The 18,645-nt window shown below is 37.0% G+C and overlaps 1 protein-coding gene across 1 annotated transcript in view; it reads left to right on the top strand.

Moving 5' to 3' along the window:
- LOC307156174 (uncharacterized protein) overlaps nucleotides 1-18,645 on the top strand; it is a 66,944-nt gene that overhangs the window by 8,409 nt on the left and 39,890 nt on the right. The gene's annotated exons all lie outside the window — the stretch shown is intronic.

Raw genomic sequence — 18,645 nt, 5'->3', positions numbered from 1 at the left:
TTCCACGATTTAAAGTTCTCCATCATGAGGAGGTTAAGGTAAAACACGTTATGATTCCTGATAACTTCTGAGAATAAAACAGCACACAGTGCAGTGGCGTCTCCAGCGTCCCGTATAGAAGCATCAACTTTATCATGATAACCCTTAATAAAATTCCAGAGAGTCTCAGAACAGTTTTTATTGAATTCTTCTGATGTTTTCATTGTCGTATAACAAAGCTTTTTGTAATTAACAAGTGAGCCTATCTGTTTGTCACCTTTTTTTATTGGATAGCAGTACAGATCGTCTGGTTGCATCCGTAGTGTAAAGTCACCAACTGAGAAGTCGATAGCCTGCCTATCTGGGGGGGGTTTTTTATACCAAATTTCAGCGAGAAAATTAATAATTTTAACATAGTGAGTAAAATCTGCTATTATGATTGGTGCTCCTGGTATGTCGTCTACTAAATTGTCTGGGCCTAAGACATTAATGATGTCTTGAAATGTTGACCCATGACCCATGTCCCAGTTAGAACGCACTTTAAAGGGTTGGTCGAGCATTTTTACAGGACGGGGTTTCACACCCTTTAGATTAACTATTGGGGTCCTGAAAAACTCCCTCTCTTTCACCATCTCTGGAACGAAGGAGAGAAGGACTGTCGGCTCGTCATTCCCTTTGGAATTAAACTACATAAACATAAAAAACAAGAGTTACACAAAATACTTTGACATTATGTATTTAATAAAACTAACAATACTTGTATGACAGATCTAACTCACAGTGTTCCCTCTGTCCTCCAAACACGAGCCGGCTTCAGGATCATGAGCAGAGTTCTGGTTGCTGTCACTAAAATGTAAAAAATTAAATAAAAATGCACTGTTCAAATATACAGTAATAATTAACTTCTTCAAAATCCGAAAACGAATAGTTTAATGAAATGTAACTCTTCTCCTTCATGTTGTGTGAGAAGCACCGGGAGTTTTCCGCGCGGCCCACTTGAGGCAAAATTGTCCACTTGTCCATTAAAATCATAAAACTCACAATATCATTCTCAAACTTACACTATAGAACATGGTAAACGTGAACAGCCTCAGACATAAAGGCGTCGGACAAAACGGACTCAGATGGAGTTTGGAGGTTTGCACTGCCCCGCCCCATGTGACGTCATAGATATCATATAATAAATGTTTTTATCTTTATTATATGATATCTATGGAAAGAACAGGGGGGCAGGGTTTCATATTATTTTGAAGGTTCCCCGGGTGCCGCCATTGATTAGCAGACCCCCACCTGCTGTTAGCATCCCATTGACTCCCATTCATTTTGGCGTCATTTTGGCGTCACTTTGACAGCGAATAACTTTACATCTGAGGCGTTTGAAGACTCCATTTGTCCATTATTTATTTCTAAAGAAACACGAAAATGTATAAAATGCTCCATTACCTTGTATCTTACGTTATGGCCCCATAGAAGCAAATAGGCTTGTTTGAGATGCGCCTTGCCTCGCCTGAAATGTAGTCGAGATATTGAAATGAAAATGTTTTTCTTTAATACAGACATATGCTGTCTGTAGTGATTAAACATGAGATATAATTTGTCTTGTGTAGTCCTAACAGCGATCTCTTGTTTTTATTTATTTATTTTTTATAAAAATTAAACTGCATAACCCAAAGGGATCGCACTGTCAGATAGTTTGGGAATATTCACACATAACATATACACATAAAACCTGATATTAGAGTTTTAAAATCAAACATTTTAAAAGAGAAAAATTTCCTTCTTCCTCCTCCTTCGTCCTCCTCCTCTTTCTACACCCTTCCTCCTCCTCTTTCTACACCCTTCCTCCTCCACCTTCTTCCTCCTTCCTCCTCCTCCATCTTCTTTCTCCAGCCTTCCTCCTCTTTCTACACCGTCCCTCCTCGGTCTTCTTCTAACACACACAACAACAAAGTGCAGTCAAAGAGTCAGAGAGCTATATGGTCAATCTGCTTCTTCATTTAGAGGAGCAATCTCAAATAAAGCGCCTCTTTTTTCTTGATCTCTCATTATTTTCTCGACACAAGTGAGAACGAGTTTTTTTTTTTCTCTTTCTCTAACCTTTTCTGGGAGAGATTTATTCAGATTTTTCCATGAACCTGTTTTCATTTACGTATAACATAGATTTCTGGAATTACCAAGTAGGCCTATCTCTTTGTCACCTTTTTTTATTGGACAGCAGCACAGCTCGTCTGGTCGCATCCTCCTCCATCTTCTTCCTCCTTCTTCCTCCTCCATTTTCTTTCTCCAGCCTTCCTCCTCTTTCTACACCGTCCCTCCTCGGTCTTCTTCTAACACACACAACAACAAAGTGCAGTCAAAGAGTCAGAGAGCTATATGGTCAATCTGCTTCTTCATTTAGAGGAGCAATCTCAAATAAAGCGCCTCTTTTTTCTTGATCTCTCATTATTTTCTCGACACAAGTGAGAACGAGTTTTTTTTTTTCTCTTTCTCTAACCTTTTCTGGGAGAGATTTATTCAGATTTTTCCATGAACCTGTTTTCATTTACGTATAACATAGATTTCTGGAATTACCAAGTAGGCCTATCTCTTTGTCACCTTTTTTTATTGGACAGCAGCACAGCTCGTCTGGTCGCATCCTCCTCCATCTTCTTCCTCCTTCTTCCTCCTCCATTTTCTTTCTCCAGCCTTCCTCCTCTTTCTACACCGTCCCTCCTCGGTCTTCTTCTAACACACACAACAACAAAGTGCAGTCAAAGAGTCAGAGAGCTATATGGTCAATCTGCTTCTTCATTTAGAGGAGCAATCTCAAATAAAGCGCCTCTTTTTTCTTGATCTCTCGTTATTTTCTCGACACAAGTGAGAACGAGTTTCTTTTCTCTTTCTCTAACCTTTTCTGGGACAGAATTATTCTGTTTTTTCCATGATCCTCCTGTTAACATGGGATGATGGTCTTTACACTCATCCCACGATTTAAAGTTCTCCATCATGAGGAAGTTAAGGATAAACATGTTACGATACCTGATCACTTCAGAGAATAAAACAGCACACAGTGCAGTGGCGTCTCCACAACACGATCTCATGAAAGTGCGTATCTATAGCACGGATTATATTTCTTGTATCATTTATACGCCAAAAGGAGTTTTTGCGTTCAAATGATACGCACTGTAAACCCCTTGGGTAGGATTAGGGGTGAGGAGTGCGTGCGTATTACACGCCATAAAGTGCGTATCATATGTACACAAAAACTCTTTTTGGCGTATAAATGATACGAGAAATAGCGTCCCGTATAGAACCATCAACTTTGTCATGATAACCCTTAATAAAGTTCCAGAGTGTCTCAGAACAGTTTTTAATGGTGATGTTTTCATTTACGTATAACAAAGATTTCTGATATTAACAGGAATCTTTTTGTCACCTTTTTTTATTGGACAGCAGCACAGCTCGTCTGGTCGCATCCTCCTCCATCTTCTTTCTCCAGCCTTCCTCCTCTTTCTACACCGTTCCTCCTCGGTCTTCTTCTAACACACACAACAACAAAGTGCAGTCAAAGAGTCAGAGAGCTATATGGTCAATCTGCTTCTTCATTTAGAGGAGCAATCTCAAATAAAGCGCCTCTTTTTTCTTGATCTCTCGTTATTTTCTCGACACAAGTGAGAATGAGTTTTTTTTCCCCTTTCTCTAACCTTTTCTGGGACAGAATTACTCATATTTTTCCATGAACCTCCTGTTAACATGGGATGATGGTCTTTACACTCATCCCACGATTTAAAGTTCTCCATCATGAGGAAGTTAAGGTAAAACACTTTAGGATACCTGATAACTTCTGAGAACAAAACAGCACACAGTGCAGTGGCGTCTCCAGCGTCCTGTATAGAAGCTTTAACTTTGCCATGGTAACTGTTAATGTAGTTCCAGAGAGTCTCAGAACACTTTTTATTAAAAAATGGTGATGTTTTTATTCACGCATAACAAAGATTTCTGAAATTAAAGGAGAACTTGGTAACTTTTTTAACTTAATAAAACTGTCTAGAATTCTTTTGGATGGTTAAACAACCTGTTCTGGTGATATTGGTGACTTTCCCCGCTCCCCCCAGCGTTCCCAGGCGGAAAACCAACCTTGCAACTTGGGGACTACCGTCCCGGCAAGATAGAAATTGGAAGTCTCGTGAGAAGAGAGAACGAGAATGAGAACGAGCGCGAAACACGAATTGCTTTACGGCAGTTCGACATAAACACACACGGATGTATGATGTATTACCCACCTCGGTAGACATAGCTCCACACGATTCAGTTGGCTTGCTCCGATCATAACAAACGCACATGAGCAGCGGTAGAGAGGGGGAAGAGGCCACCGCAAGTGAGTATTTTACGACCCTGTTGTGACATATACGCCCCCCCACAGCTGTAGGGGGAGCTCGTGGGGAAAACATGCGACAACAAAATGGAAAATCAGCGAAGAAGTGACTAGAGTTCGCTAGAGTTGCCGAGTTCTCCTTTAACAGGAATCTTTTTGTCACCTTTTTTGATTGGACAGCAGTACAGATCGTCTGGTCGCATCCGTACGTAAATTTACCAAAGTAGAAGTCGATAGCCTATCTGTGTTTTTATACCCAATTTCAGTGAGAACATCAATAACTTTAACATAGTGAGTAAAATCTGCTGTTATGATCAGTGCTCCTGCTATGATGTTAATTTCTAGGCCTACGACATTACTAATAATGTCTTGAATTTGTATAGGCCTATGATCAGAATCATACTCATAACCATAACCATTGTCATTCCCTTTAAAATTAGACTACATAAACATAAAAAACAAGAGTTACACAGAATATAGCCTATTGACATTATGTATTTAATAAAACTAACAATTGTATGACAGATCTAACGGTGTTCCCTCTGTCCTCCAAACATGAGCCTGGCTGTTGTCACTCAAATGTCACTCAAACGATAAAATAAAAATACACCGTTCAAACATATAGTAGGCTAGGCTAATAATTAACTTCATCAACATCTGAAAACCTTCACCTTAGTCTTAATGAAATGTAACTATTCTCCATGTTGTGTGAGGAGCACCGGGAGTTTCCGCAAAATTGCCCAATTGTCCATAAAAAAAATCATAAAACTCAAAATATAATTTTCAAATTTACACAAGAACATGGTAAATCTGAATGTAACCCAGGGCCAAAATAAGACCAAATTAACAGCCACAGTTCCAAGGAAAAATAGTGAATGAAAAAAATTCCTTAAATTATCAAATAAATTGTTTAGATTTTTTGAAATGCAATAATATTGAAATTAAATTAAATGTAATATAAGGCATATTAGAGAAAAAAAAACCTTACCCAATGGAAATGATGAAATCGCACTGTAGAGGTAGAGAAACCGATTAGGTTGATTCAGTGAGGGTTACTCCGCCCACAAGTTAGACGGAGAAGATGCAGCGACGATTTGGTTGAACTTGGGAAAAGTTCAAGTTCTGCTTCAGAGAATCCCTGAAAAGAGAAGAATATTATAGACGTTATTAGTTAAAAGATCTGAATTGTATAGGCTATATATATATATATATATATATATATATATATATATATATATATATATATATATATATAGAATGAGATTTGCTGATTTGAGTGAGTTTTGTAACGAGTTATAGACTGAGATCGACTCAATCAACTTTATATCAGCTGCGTCACACGGAGAAAACAACTTTAACTGAGTTCTGAGTGTTCACAAGGGAAGTGGTGAGTTCAGTATTCAAATTGAATAATGTTTGGATTGTTTGGAGATAGATTAATAAATGTATTTTGTTTGGTGCATAATATATGTTTGTTATTATATATGTTTGTAATAGCCTATCACTTGTATGATGTTAACAACTGATTTTGTGATCTGTTGAGTTGTTAAGTGAACGATATTGAATCGAAAATCATTTCAAGGTTGTCATGATTTTATGTGAATGAATTAAGTGTGTTGTCCGGTTATGTGGAGGCCGGGTTTGTTTGTGCTTTTCGGACTGTGTTCGAGTCATTGAATCGCTGACGCTGAACTGTGCATTTGAGAAGAGAACCAGATGGCGGGTGTTGCGGAAATTCTTTTCTCAACTTTAAATAATAATTGGAAGACAGCTGGAGATTTCAAAAGTTATAAAGATCTTTATTTCTTGCAAGAAATTGGCAGTTCACACATCAGTCAGAGTCTGATATGAGAAGGGCGCTGACTTCTCCTTTTTGCCCAGCTTTTATACCCTTAACACATCCTGGTCTGTCTCAAAAGATCGCCTTGGTTTACCTTAAAAGGCAACACGTCTTTGTTCGAGATCTCTGTCTAACATAAATTCTATCTAGACAGAACAATATCACGTCTGCAAAAGTTTCCTGTTTTTAGCTGCTGCTCTTATTCACACATTTTGCTTATATCTATTTCTATCAAAGCTGCGCACATACTTTTCACACTTGAAGTACACAATAGGTCACTTTGAGTACACATAGTCTACTAAGTCTCCTATAACCCAGAACATTTTGTTCCTGCATGCTTATCTTAACTTATGCATTTCTAAAACTTGGTTACATATATTTAATAATGCACTTTAGCTTATATGGTTATATTCCTTTAAATGCTTATGAGTAAAAATAAGAATTTAATGTTAATACAAGTGATACTAGAAGTAAAAAAACACATCTAAGTAAAAAGAATACATCTAAATGTAAAATTTCCATAACACTCCACCCCATGTTCATTCAAAGAACATACACACAAATTTTGACATTTACTTCTCCTATAATCATAGTAATTTACAACAGGTAAATTTTCCCATGGTCATTTAATTTCTTAGTCAAACTCATGTTCGCTCTCGTTCTCGTATACCTCATCTTCAGGCACTGTAACCTCAACTTCATCTTCTTCCCAACATTCTAATTCTAGCAATCTAATTCTATTTTCAAAAAAAACTAATCATACCATAGTACATTGCCTTTTAACTTTGAATCAAGCTAAATTTTGAATCACATTGATCTATTAGGCCTTTAACAGGCTGATACTGCTGATTAACCATTGTTCTTAACCTTATTTTGCTAGCTTTTATTTCAAGTAGGTGATTGTTTTACTTAGTCAGATCTATTTAAGGATATGTGTAATAAAATCTAACCAACAAAGTTCCATAATTTTCATTTTTATCCTTAACACAAATATCAATAGTTGTATTATCTTGTTTCAAACAATGTCATTATTTTTTTTATTTTTTTTTTTTTATTCTCTCACCCAGCTGTTGCCATGAGAATAACTTTAGCTGCTGATGTGCCATTTAATCATTAGTTACCAATCCTAAAATCCTATTTTTCCAGAATTAACTGATGGACATAACATGTCCTGCCTCTATTTGTTGGCAATGCGGAATAGTTCATAATGGATCCATTGATCCAGGTCATTAAATCTGTAACTTCATTCTGAATTAAAAAGCTTTTTAGAATTTTGCTTTGAGCAAATATTCTATTTCACTGAAATGTCTTAACTGTTTAGATTCATTTTAGTTTAAATTTAACATGTTTGGGTTACATTGTTCTTGGTCTAGGTTTTAACTTTGTGCTCCCTACATAATTATTTTTAATTCGTTGAAGACCTTTCTCAACAAAACAAGTCCATATTTCATTTATGGAAGCCTGGCTAAATTAGCAAGCACTGTTACTGTATTCCTAGATAGACTAGACCCACAGTCACCTCTCAGATATCAAATACAGAAATTAGACAATACATGAAAGGAACATTTCAATAATCACACTGGTAACTTCTTTAACTAATAATATCCAGAAATTAAATATGTTTCCCTAAATCAATCTCCTTTTGAAAGTTTTTCTTTTGCTATTTTAACAAATGGAAACACCTAAAAAATATTTAATGTAGTCATTAATTAATCGCTATAGAAGTTTACCCAATTATCTATTCGGACCTAGTCCAGCAAAGTAACTTCTCTTATTAGAGAACAACTATTACAACTATTCATTTTTTAGCATCTATGATATCTGAATTAGGGTTCTAAACCCCTCAAGTTTCTCCTCAAAAATAGTCCCTAGATTATTTTTATCTTTACAGTAATGTACCTATTTAGAGTCCTTATACTTTACAGAATTAAGACATTTTCCTCTTCTTAATTTACGAGTACCTGAATGTACCTATTAATTAGTAATTGTTCAAATCATGAGATCTATATCAATTCTTAGTCGCACAGTTTGATTGAAACTGAATAAAAACATCAATTATCATAACACACAATTAATTATTATGCTAAGCTTAAACCATTAGTTGGTTCACATCTTCCTCCAGATGTGTTGATCATCTCGTTGCCCCATGGACGTTGCATCTTCACCAGGGTGATTCTTTGCGAATCGTCGCAATGGGCTTCCCACGCCGGCAAGGGAGGAAAGTTACCAGCACTTCCTTTGTCCCTCACTCTACGCTTTGCGTTGTCGTTGGTGTCGGCGTTTGGGGTTGCTGAGGCTGGTTGGTGTAGTTTAAGTCGAGATGCTTGGACGGAGGTGTCACTGCACCCCAGATGGGACCTTGTTTGTGGAGTGAACCATTTCCTGGCTGCTTTCACCTGTGAATGGAGACCTTAAGTATTTTTGTTAATTCGTGACAACATGTATCATGTCGCCAGACTCATCTGGTTGTCCGACCGGTCGTCCTTTTTTGATGAGACCTGTAAAATTTCATGTTAAACAGCAACAAGACAATATTTTATATACATTTGGAACAGAATCAGTTCTGTTCGATGAGATCCATCATGACATCCTGTAAAAAGTTAAATATGGGGTAGACAGGGCAAGCTTGCTTGCTCTCTGCCTTCCCAAAGTTATACGCTGTGCGTGTTGCATTGTTTATTTCTGCCACAACAATAACCCAGCTCAGGATAGTTAGCCAAAATCATCCATGGCCATTATTTTATTGGGAATATTTTCTTCCCTGTTGGGTCATATTTTAACCTGTTTAGATACAGCTGTTTTGATTGACATCATTTATGTCTCTGAACACCATAATTCACACACTCACTTTCACACACTCCACACACCCTTCTCTGGCCAGAGATTCATTCATTCATTCATTCATTCATGTCTGCCTTAGCAGTTTATGAACTGAATGGGGAACATATATTAGGAGTGAAATACCACCAAATATGAACGGTAACAAAGTTCGACGACGACAGAAACTACTGAACGTAGACACACTGTGGCATTCCCCTTGCGACAGTGTCTGAACGTTAGGATATCAATTTTCTATTGTCCGATGCAGTCATCATATGTTTAAGTTTACACAGTGAACGTAAACCTAACTTTTCAAAATCAAATAGATGAAACACTTTAAAATAATTGTATAGACCTACAATTGCAGTTGAGAGAATCCGTTTCAATTTCTCAAATGCAATTTGTCATTCTTTGCACAATTTAAATTTTTCAAACTTTTTGTTGTTGTTCATAAGCTATTTAAAAGAAGATTTAGAAATCTTCACACAATCTTTGATCCATGGACAAAAATAAAAAACATTTCTATCTCGCTGATGATGACAGCATGTGATTTCAAATGTTTATAATTAGAAAACATTGTTTCTATTGAATCAAGAAAATGACCTTTTAAATGAAATGGAGTGACCAATATTTTTGTCAACCCACAATTTATATTTAAAGTTGGTCACCCAATCTCATTCTCATATGCACAATGCACAAAAAGTATCTTAGTCAAACATACAGTAAACCATTGACTCTTAGAATCTCATAGATCAAAACCATTTTTCCACACTGTCTCCCAGGGATAACGGGATACAAATTCTAGACGCCTTCATATAAAAAGTATAATATTTAAACACGTTCAATTCATTTAGTACTATTTATTCATCACTTTAACAGTTCTGATTCCCTTAATATTTTCTCTTATAGTGACTGTTTGTAAACCCTGTGCTCTCAGATGGCCACACATTTTGTCAGCCACCAATCTTTTAGTCACACTGTTTCACAAAAAGCCCCATTCTCTCCACTCTGCAGTCTGTGGTTTAGCTAAAAAGATGTGAGGGACGGCCCCCTCCACATCATACAGTGATGCTTGGCTATCAGTCAATTCAACCTTCACAGCACACCATTTATCTGACCAAATTAACTCTGAGGTTTTTAGTTCCTCAATCTCTAGTTCAGACCATTTTTCAGCAAAAATTTAATCTGGCTCACTGCTAACATGACATGTGCAATGCAAATCACTTTCTTCCATGAAATCATGGTCAGGAGGCATCCTATTTGTGTCTTTGTTTTGCAGACCACACTGAGGAGTGCTCCATTCAAAAACATATAATGTTTCAGTTGGCATTCGCACCATACTCATATCAGCAGTGAGGCCACTGTCATCACAATACAAGTTCAGCTTTAGTTTACACATCAAATCTCTTCCCAGAAGATTACAAGGACAGGTAGTAGTTACAAGAAAAGCATGAGAAAATGAGCGATCACCAATCTGACAAGACAAATCTGCTGTATATGGTTCCTTTACCAGATGCCCTGTGGCACTTCTGGAGGTTGCCCATTTTCCAGATAATACAGTTAAATCAGGCAATTGTTCATTTTTAATTACTGAGTTCGTCACTCCACTGTCAATTTAGAACTTAATTTTCTTTCCCTCGACACTAATGTCAATCATTGGTAATTTTGCAAATGCTTTATACCAAAAGTTCAGTGTCAGCAAGCATATTTTCTTCATTGCAAGAAACAGCAAGCACATTTTCTTCATTGCAAGGAGCAGAAAAAGAGATAAGATTAGACATATTTACCACCTGGGAGTCAGACCCTTCACCGTCGCTCCCCTCCCCCTCCTTCTTTCAATCTCCTTGTGGCTTTGGTGGCTGTTGGAATCCTCTCTTCTTTGGAGGATCCGGACAGTCATTTCTCCAGTGTCCTTTTCGCCCACAATTTAACAAGCTTCAGGGTCCATTGCGGGTTGGTCACCCATTCCACGTCCTCTTCCTCCTCTGCCTAGTCCTCTTCTGCCACCTCTTCCTCCTCCTCTTGAGTAATTTTTCATCATCAACCCTCCCATCTTCAGCAGAGCCAGTTGAGTGTTTTTGTCAGTCTTTTTCTGTTTGTTCTTGGCTTGGTCTCTCAGCAGCCTTTGTTGATGTGTTGCGTGTCGTCGGATTTCTTCCAGCCGCGCTTGGTGGTACCCCACACAAGACGTTTTGACCTTTTTCCCTATTTCAGGGTCCAGACCGTCCAGAAAAACAGTTTTCAGATACTTATCTTTGATTGTCTGGCCTGTGCTTCTCTTTGGGTTGGTGAACATTTACGAATTTTGGAGATGGAGGAGTGTAGTCTGGAGGAGCAGAGGGCAGGGTGATCGAACCTAGCAGGCTTCGATATGGGTGTTTTGGTGGTCTTGCTTGCAGACTCGTTCCCTCTTCTTCTTTGCCTTCCTCAGGATCTTGACCTCCCATTGCTCCTGGTTGTCTTTGTGGTTCGTGGAGGGCCACTGCTGGTGGTGGTTGGTAGGGGGAGTAGGGAGCCGGACAGCGGTCGTCCTCAGCCAGGCGGGTTTTCATGCATCTCATTTCCTCGGAAGAATTAGAAACAGAGTTTAGTAAAGTTTTTCTGGCTTCCTCTGCCTTGGTCTCTCTACTATTTGCACTCTCTAATTGTGCTAATGCTGCGTTTATCTGTCTTCTTTGTCTGGTAATTGCCTCATTTAACCATACATCTATAATTCGACCATCAAAGTCATAATTATCTTTTTCTGTATATTTTTGGACTTGCTTTTTGTCCAATTTTCCTTTGTCTTTTGCAGATGGCTTACACTCAGACATTAAACACACATTAAATCTGTACAATATAATTAACTGTGGTATCCTATGATGCCACCCCGTTCCATTTTTCTTGGTCATGGAACAATAATTCCCTTTTGAGAAATCCACTGTCTCCAACTCTTTATCATTAACATTACTCATTTTTGCACTAATTTTACTCAACAGTATTTATATTTGCGTATTTAAATTTTTCCGCTGCGTGGTCACCACGCACTATATTTACTGTGTTAATTCTTCCCCCCAGCGTGGCCACCACGCCTGCCTAAATCCGTCAATTTAGGACTTTCAAAATGCCCACATCCGTCGATGCTAGGTCTTTTTCCCAAACAAGTGCCTTCTTAAATGTTCGAAAATTACTATCAGGCTTATTTCAAACAGCACCTTGTCTGGACGTTTGAGAAATTACTATCAGGCTTATTCTCAAACTCTGGCCCTTCTGGGAAAACAATTAACACATGGCATTTGAGAAATTACTATCAGGCTTATTCTCAAACCCTGTTTGGAAATTACTTTCAGGCTTATTCCAAACTCCTGACCCTTTTAGGAAAAATATTCAATACGCAAATAATTTTCTTATTTACTCACGTAAATAATTTTCCCTCACCGTGCTTTTGCAGCTTGGTTCTTTTATTCGGGATCGCGTCCACCTAGGCCTGCCGTGGTGTCCACAATTCTCCCGTCCCTTGCATTTTTAGCGTTGGGGTATCGGAGCCAGAGACTTCTTGTCTTTGGGATGTTCAATCAATTGCTTCGTCCACGGAGGTCATCAGCTTTGCGAATCCCATCCTCGTCGCCATTTGTTGCGGAAATTCTTTTCTCAACTTTAAATAATAATTGGAAGACAGCTGGAGATTTCAAAAGTTATAAAGATCTTTATTTCTTGCAAGAAATTGGCAGTTCACACATCAGTCAGAGTCTGATATGAGAAGGGCGCTGACTTCTCCTTTTTGCCCAGCTTTTATACCCTTAACACATCCTGGTCTGTCTCAAAAGATCGCCTTGGTTTACCTTAAAAGGCAACACGTCTTTGTTCGAGATCTCTGTCTAACATAAATTCTATCTAGACAGAACAATATCACGTCTGCAAAAGTTTCCTGTTTTTAGCTGCTGCTCTTATTCACACATTTTGCTTATATCTATTTCTATCAAAGCTGCGCACATACTTTTCACACTTGAAGTACACAATAGGTCACTTTGAGTACACATAGTCTACTAAGTCTCCTATAACCCAGAACATTTTGTTCCTGCATGCTTATCTTAACTTATGCATTTCTAAAACTTGGTTACATATATTTAATAATGCACTTTAGCTTATATGGTTATATTCCTTTAAATGCTTATGAGTAAAAATAAGAATTTAATGTTAATACAAGTGATACTAGAAGTAAAAAAACACATCTAAGTAAAAAGAATACATCTAAATGTAAAATTTCCATAACACGGGCCACCCAAAGAGCGGAATGGACTTAAATTTCTTGGATTCGCGTCGGGAAAACTGGTTGGATACATCTTGAGTTTTCTTCACGTTATATTTCACAACTGAATGAACTGAGCGCTTAAAAAAAAAAAAAAAAAAAAAAAAAAAAACATTATCTACTGATCCTTCCGTTTCCATAGAGAGTTCCCTAGCTCATTCGCATTTCGCAGTATTGTATTCACTGATCATGTGATGTGTTTTGACATTTATATGTGAAATTTGTATTTGTTGATTATTTCATTTGACTGAGGTATTTAACTGAACATTTCAGTGCCACAGTGAGAGATCGAATGGTCTAGTATTCAGTTGATATAATTTGTGGAATAGTTGGAAAAATAGTTAATTGTTATAAATTTAAAGGGAAGAAAAGAAAAACTAAAAATTAAGAATATTTCAACAGGCATTTAAAGGACTGGTTAGAACAGCACAAATAAGCAAATAAGAAACCAGTGTTATAAAAGGGAAATTTCCAGAATTTGAATGTGATGTGCTTTGTTTTTTTAGTGTTTTCCTTTTAATTTTTTCTCAACTTAAAGATTTTCAAAGGGTAAAATCATTTGAAATTTGAATCTGATATAAATCTTTAGTTTTTTTAGTACATTATTATTTCATGTTTTTTTTCCTTTAAACGCACATATAAACTAAATTTTCCTAAGATTCTAGTCCGTGTGTTTCCTGCCTCCTCTGATACCTAAATCTTATGAGGACCAGGTGCGGGTTTCCAGGGAACATTTTTACCTGTTACTTACCACAAACTGATTAAAGCATCACACAAGTCTTACATGAAACCTTTCACTTTCAATGCCCGTGATTAGGAAAGTGTCAGATATAAATAAACTAAATATATACAGGTGGTTAAAAGTAAAAAAAAAAAAAAAAAAAAGACTTTTTAAAATGTTTTTTAAAGAAAAAGGCTGAATGTATTTGAACAAAAATACAGTAAAAACACCAATATTATGAAGTATTACTTTCTAAATTGTTTAGCATTTTGAAATAATTTAAAATGTAATTTATTTCTGTGATCAAAGCTGATTTTTCAGACCCCTAGTCCCAGGGCTTTACAAGTGGTACGCACTTTCATGAGATTGTGTTGCTTCACTGTTGTCCGGTTGTGTATTGTGTGTTTTTTTTTTTTAATGTATTAGGCTTATTTTATTTAATCAGGAAACATCTTATTTAGATTAAAATCTCTTACAAGAGCGTTAAGAAAAATGCGCAATTCAAACGACATTCAAAATTCGCAATTCAACACAAACGGTTAATATATCGGAGTACCGCCTGCTTTAACACATATCACTAAACTAATTGGCTTTGTTTTTTCTTTCTAACTTGCGAGAGGCTCTTGTGTGAAGTGGCAATGCTCCACTCCGGAGGAAACCATACGGTAAGGGAGAAATCAACAGTTCTGTGCAAATAAATGCGGGGAAAATCAGTTTACTACTGTACAATCCCTTTCTTCTTTTGTGTTCAGAATAAGAAAGAAATTCGTTTGAAACAACTTGAGAGTGAGTCAATGATGATAGAATTTTCATTTTTGGGTGATCTATCCTTTCAATGGCAGATGCAGCTCAACTTGGATGTCCTCGTCTCCATCAATTGCACAATCAAACCTACGTCCTTGCGAGCACACACCCAAAACTCTGTCAGGGAACAATTGCTTTACATAGTCTGACACGCGCACGTGGCCATAGATCCTCTGGTGAACCGGCAGGGCCAAGGTATGAAAAAACAAGAGTTATCATAGCAATCACTATTCTATAAAGCGCTCAACCCTAAAGGTGACTGATAATCGGCTGAAATAAACTCTTATTAACCGTCTGTTCTGATCTTTTTTTCACGTCCTGATATTTCTTGTTTGATTGGGACTTGGTTATGATAAGTCTCGTGTTGATAGGGCTTCTCCCAGCAAACATAATGGCCACTGAAAAGACGTCCCTCCGAACCGTTGGAATAGGCCTAGTTGAATAAATATTTGGAAAATAAAAGTTGACCATGTGTCTTTGACATCACCTTCTCTGTGTTACACATGTTTACCGAAATGCCGTCCTACCGCGACGCTGCCGTCGGACCCATGTTTGCCAGATCCCCTTTCTTTTTCTACTTCTATTTTTACTCGTTTGTATCTATTTTATTTATGCGTTCCTTTTTCTTATAATAGTTTGAAATAAAGATGTATCATTCATTCATTCATAAGAAAATAGACCTACCTGTTCATCCAACGGGTTGATTGGTCCTTCTGTGCGTGTGAAGTCTCCGTTGTGTGTGATGTCTTTTAGCTTCAGGTGCTTTTATTAGTTAGGCCTATTTTTTTTTTTTTGACGTGTTCTGCTCGTCATACAAAGGCTCAAGGGCGTAGGTTTGATTTTGGAATTGGTGGGGACACCTCCCTATAGCGTCCATACTAAATTCTTTTAGTATGTGGACATATTTTCAACATCATTTATGGTCTCATTTAGATTTAATTTGGAAACACTTTATAATAATAATTAATAATAATCATCTAAAGTTAAAAACAGTTTGTAAATACAGCTAAATGCTTTATTCTAGATTTAAATTTTAAATCTAGATTTTAATTTTATTTTCATACTTTATTCTGGTCAATTTATCATTTCTAAATGAAGTATTTGCATTACTTACAAACCGGTTATTTAGGAGTTGTCAGTGGTTCATAAGGTGTAAGTAAATTATTAATATTAAAATGTTTTAGTGTACATTCATTACCTAATAGTTACTTAGTATGTTAATACTAACATTTATTTCTACTGTAATTCATGTTAATTCAGGTAGTTATAAAGCATTTAGTAGTGGTGGTCAGTGAACTATGTTTGTGAGCTCATCTAAAGTGAAGACTAGTTATGCCCTGTAAAGCTTTTATAAAGGAGATTTACTTTGAGCTGCTTTTATGCATCTTCACCTCAACTTTATGAGGCATATGGGAGATAACAACCTGCTCTCCCCTTACTCTCTCTCTCTCTCTCTCTCTCTCTCTCTCTCTCTCTCTCTCTCTCTCTCTCTCTCTCTCACACACACACACACACACCTGTGAGCGCATTACATTAGTGTTACTTGCCAACTTCCGTTTGTGATGCTAACTTTGTTAGTTCATGTCTTTTTGGAACTACATTACTTGGCGGAGGGATACATTGTGTTTTAACGTTATATTTTTGTTGCTGGTGTTTATTTTCTGAATAAAATAAACATTAAAATGAATATTTTTATAGAGTACCAGTTTTATAAAGCAATAAGCCACTTGAAGCCGTGTTTACAGTGGATTTAGAACAGCTGAGGTTTTACTCCTGAATGCGGAAGAACTCGTTCATTCAACCAGATGTCGGAACTCCTTACTACCGACAGACTTGTTTTCCACTAAACAAGTTAACGGAAGAATACAATATTCATAGGCTATGGTTAAATATGCGCATCATATTAAAACGGGCACGCATGTGACCGGTCCACTGGTTTGACTGGTTTACCTGTGTTAAACTACGAACTGACGTCAGAAACATCGTTCTCCACATGATACTGGTGTTATTGGAAAGACTAAAAAATAAGTGATGTCTTTCATTGTTATGGCAAAAGTTTGTTGAGCTTTAATCAATAAAGAATCAAAACAAATAAAGTCTTGCTTGTCACGGGACTCAAACTGCGTCAGAAAAAGCAGTCGACTTCTTAGTCTTATTATGATGAACTATTTCATAGGATAGTAACATAATATAAGCGGTCATTAATGTACAAATCGTTCAAAAGTAGCTAGTAAAACCTATTCTTTAGTTCATTATGGGAAGGGATCGGCTCAACGTGTGTCTCACGCTCACAAGCGGATATTATAGTCACATTATCACACATTAATAACATTGCTGCTGCTGCCCCAAATATTACACGACATAAAAGCACACTTCATAAATCACCTACTCTATTCACCTGCATTTTATTCTAAAACATGAATTATTGCAAAACGCCGGTTCCTGAAATGGACAGAATGAACGCGGTTCGCAAAATCAAAAAAGGTCAGAAAAAAAAATAGAAATAATTTAATATAATAATTTTAATCAAAATTAAATGAATGGACAAAAAAAAAAAAATCCTTTAACTCTGCTAAAAAATGGCATCTTTGTTTCACTCTATCTCCTCTAAAAGAACATCAATTTCATCTTTTTGAAAGGTATCTTTTCGTGTGTTTTTTTTGTTTGTTTGTTTTGTTTTTCAGCCATTTTGTCAGTGCCTCCGGCTGTAGGTGCTTTATATAGACTTGTCTTGATTGGTAATCCACAACAGATGACAATTATTAGGTTAAACGTTCAGAATACGATTCCATATAAGGTTATGTTTCAGCACTTCACGAATGGACAGCGACTCTTAAGTAGCACGTAGAGCACGTAGAGCCCGTTCTCGCGCGTTCATCTTAAGTTCATTTTTGGGAAACGCTCGTGGAATTGCTGCGAGCGTTCGTAACTTTGCACGTAGAAAGCGCTCTTAAGAGCTAAGATACATCGTTATCGGGAAACCCGGCCCTGGGCTGTGTTTCTCAAAAGCATCGTAAGCCTAAGTTGATCGTAAAAACGATCGTACGACTGATCTTAATATTACGGTCTGTTTCCCAAAAGCATCGTAGCTTAAGTAGCACTTGAAAATCATCTTAGATCTACGAGTGCTCTGGAGTAATCGTACATCCTCAAGTTCATCGTAAGAAGACAGAGTTATGAGGACACCTGCAGGACAACCGGCAGATTACACCCTTAACTTTATTCAAATGTATGTGATTATAATATAAGGTTTTGATTGTACTTTATTTTACACTTTATTACTCTTTTTTGTTGTTGGTTAAATTAATGTATAAATTAAATAATTAAAAGTCAGAAAAAAAATAGAAATAATTCAATCTAATAATTTTAATCAAAATTAAACGAATGAACAAAAAAATAAATAAAAGAAATCCTTTAAATCTGTTAAAAATTACATCTCTGCTTCACTCTATCTCCTCTAAAAGGACATTGATTTCATCTCTTTGAAAGGTATCTTTTCAACGGACTGAGTATCAACGGGGGGGGGGGGGGGGGGGGGGGGGGGGGGGGGGGGGGCACTCAGAGACTATTCTACAACACACACACACGCTTCTCAAAATATTTCGACTTTTTTTTTTGCTTACGGAATTCTTTTTTTATGTTGCGGCTCAGGGCTTCCGTAGATTAATAAAATAAGTCCACAACATTATACAAAAATAAATAAATGTGCAAATAAATTAATAATTGGCTACACCACATATTCCTGAATAACTCTGTTATAACTGTTTTAATATGATACGTTCCCCACGCAAAACCTGTTGTGAGCTCGGACAGACACTGTTTAATGTCCCGCTGGCAGT

This window comes from Squalius cephalus (genome assembly GCF_949319135.1).
Source record: "Squalius cephalus genome assembly, chromosome: 1".
Lineage (NCBI taxonomy): Eukaryota > Metazoa > Chordata > Actinopteri > Cypriniformes > Leuciscidae > Squalius > Squalius cephalus.
The sequence above is the reverse complement of the archived record's forward strand: the minus strand, read 5'-3'. Positions and strand labels throughout refer to the sequence as shown.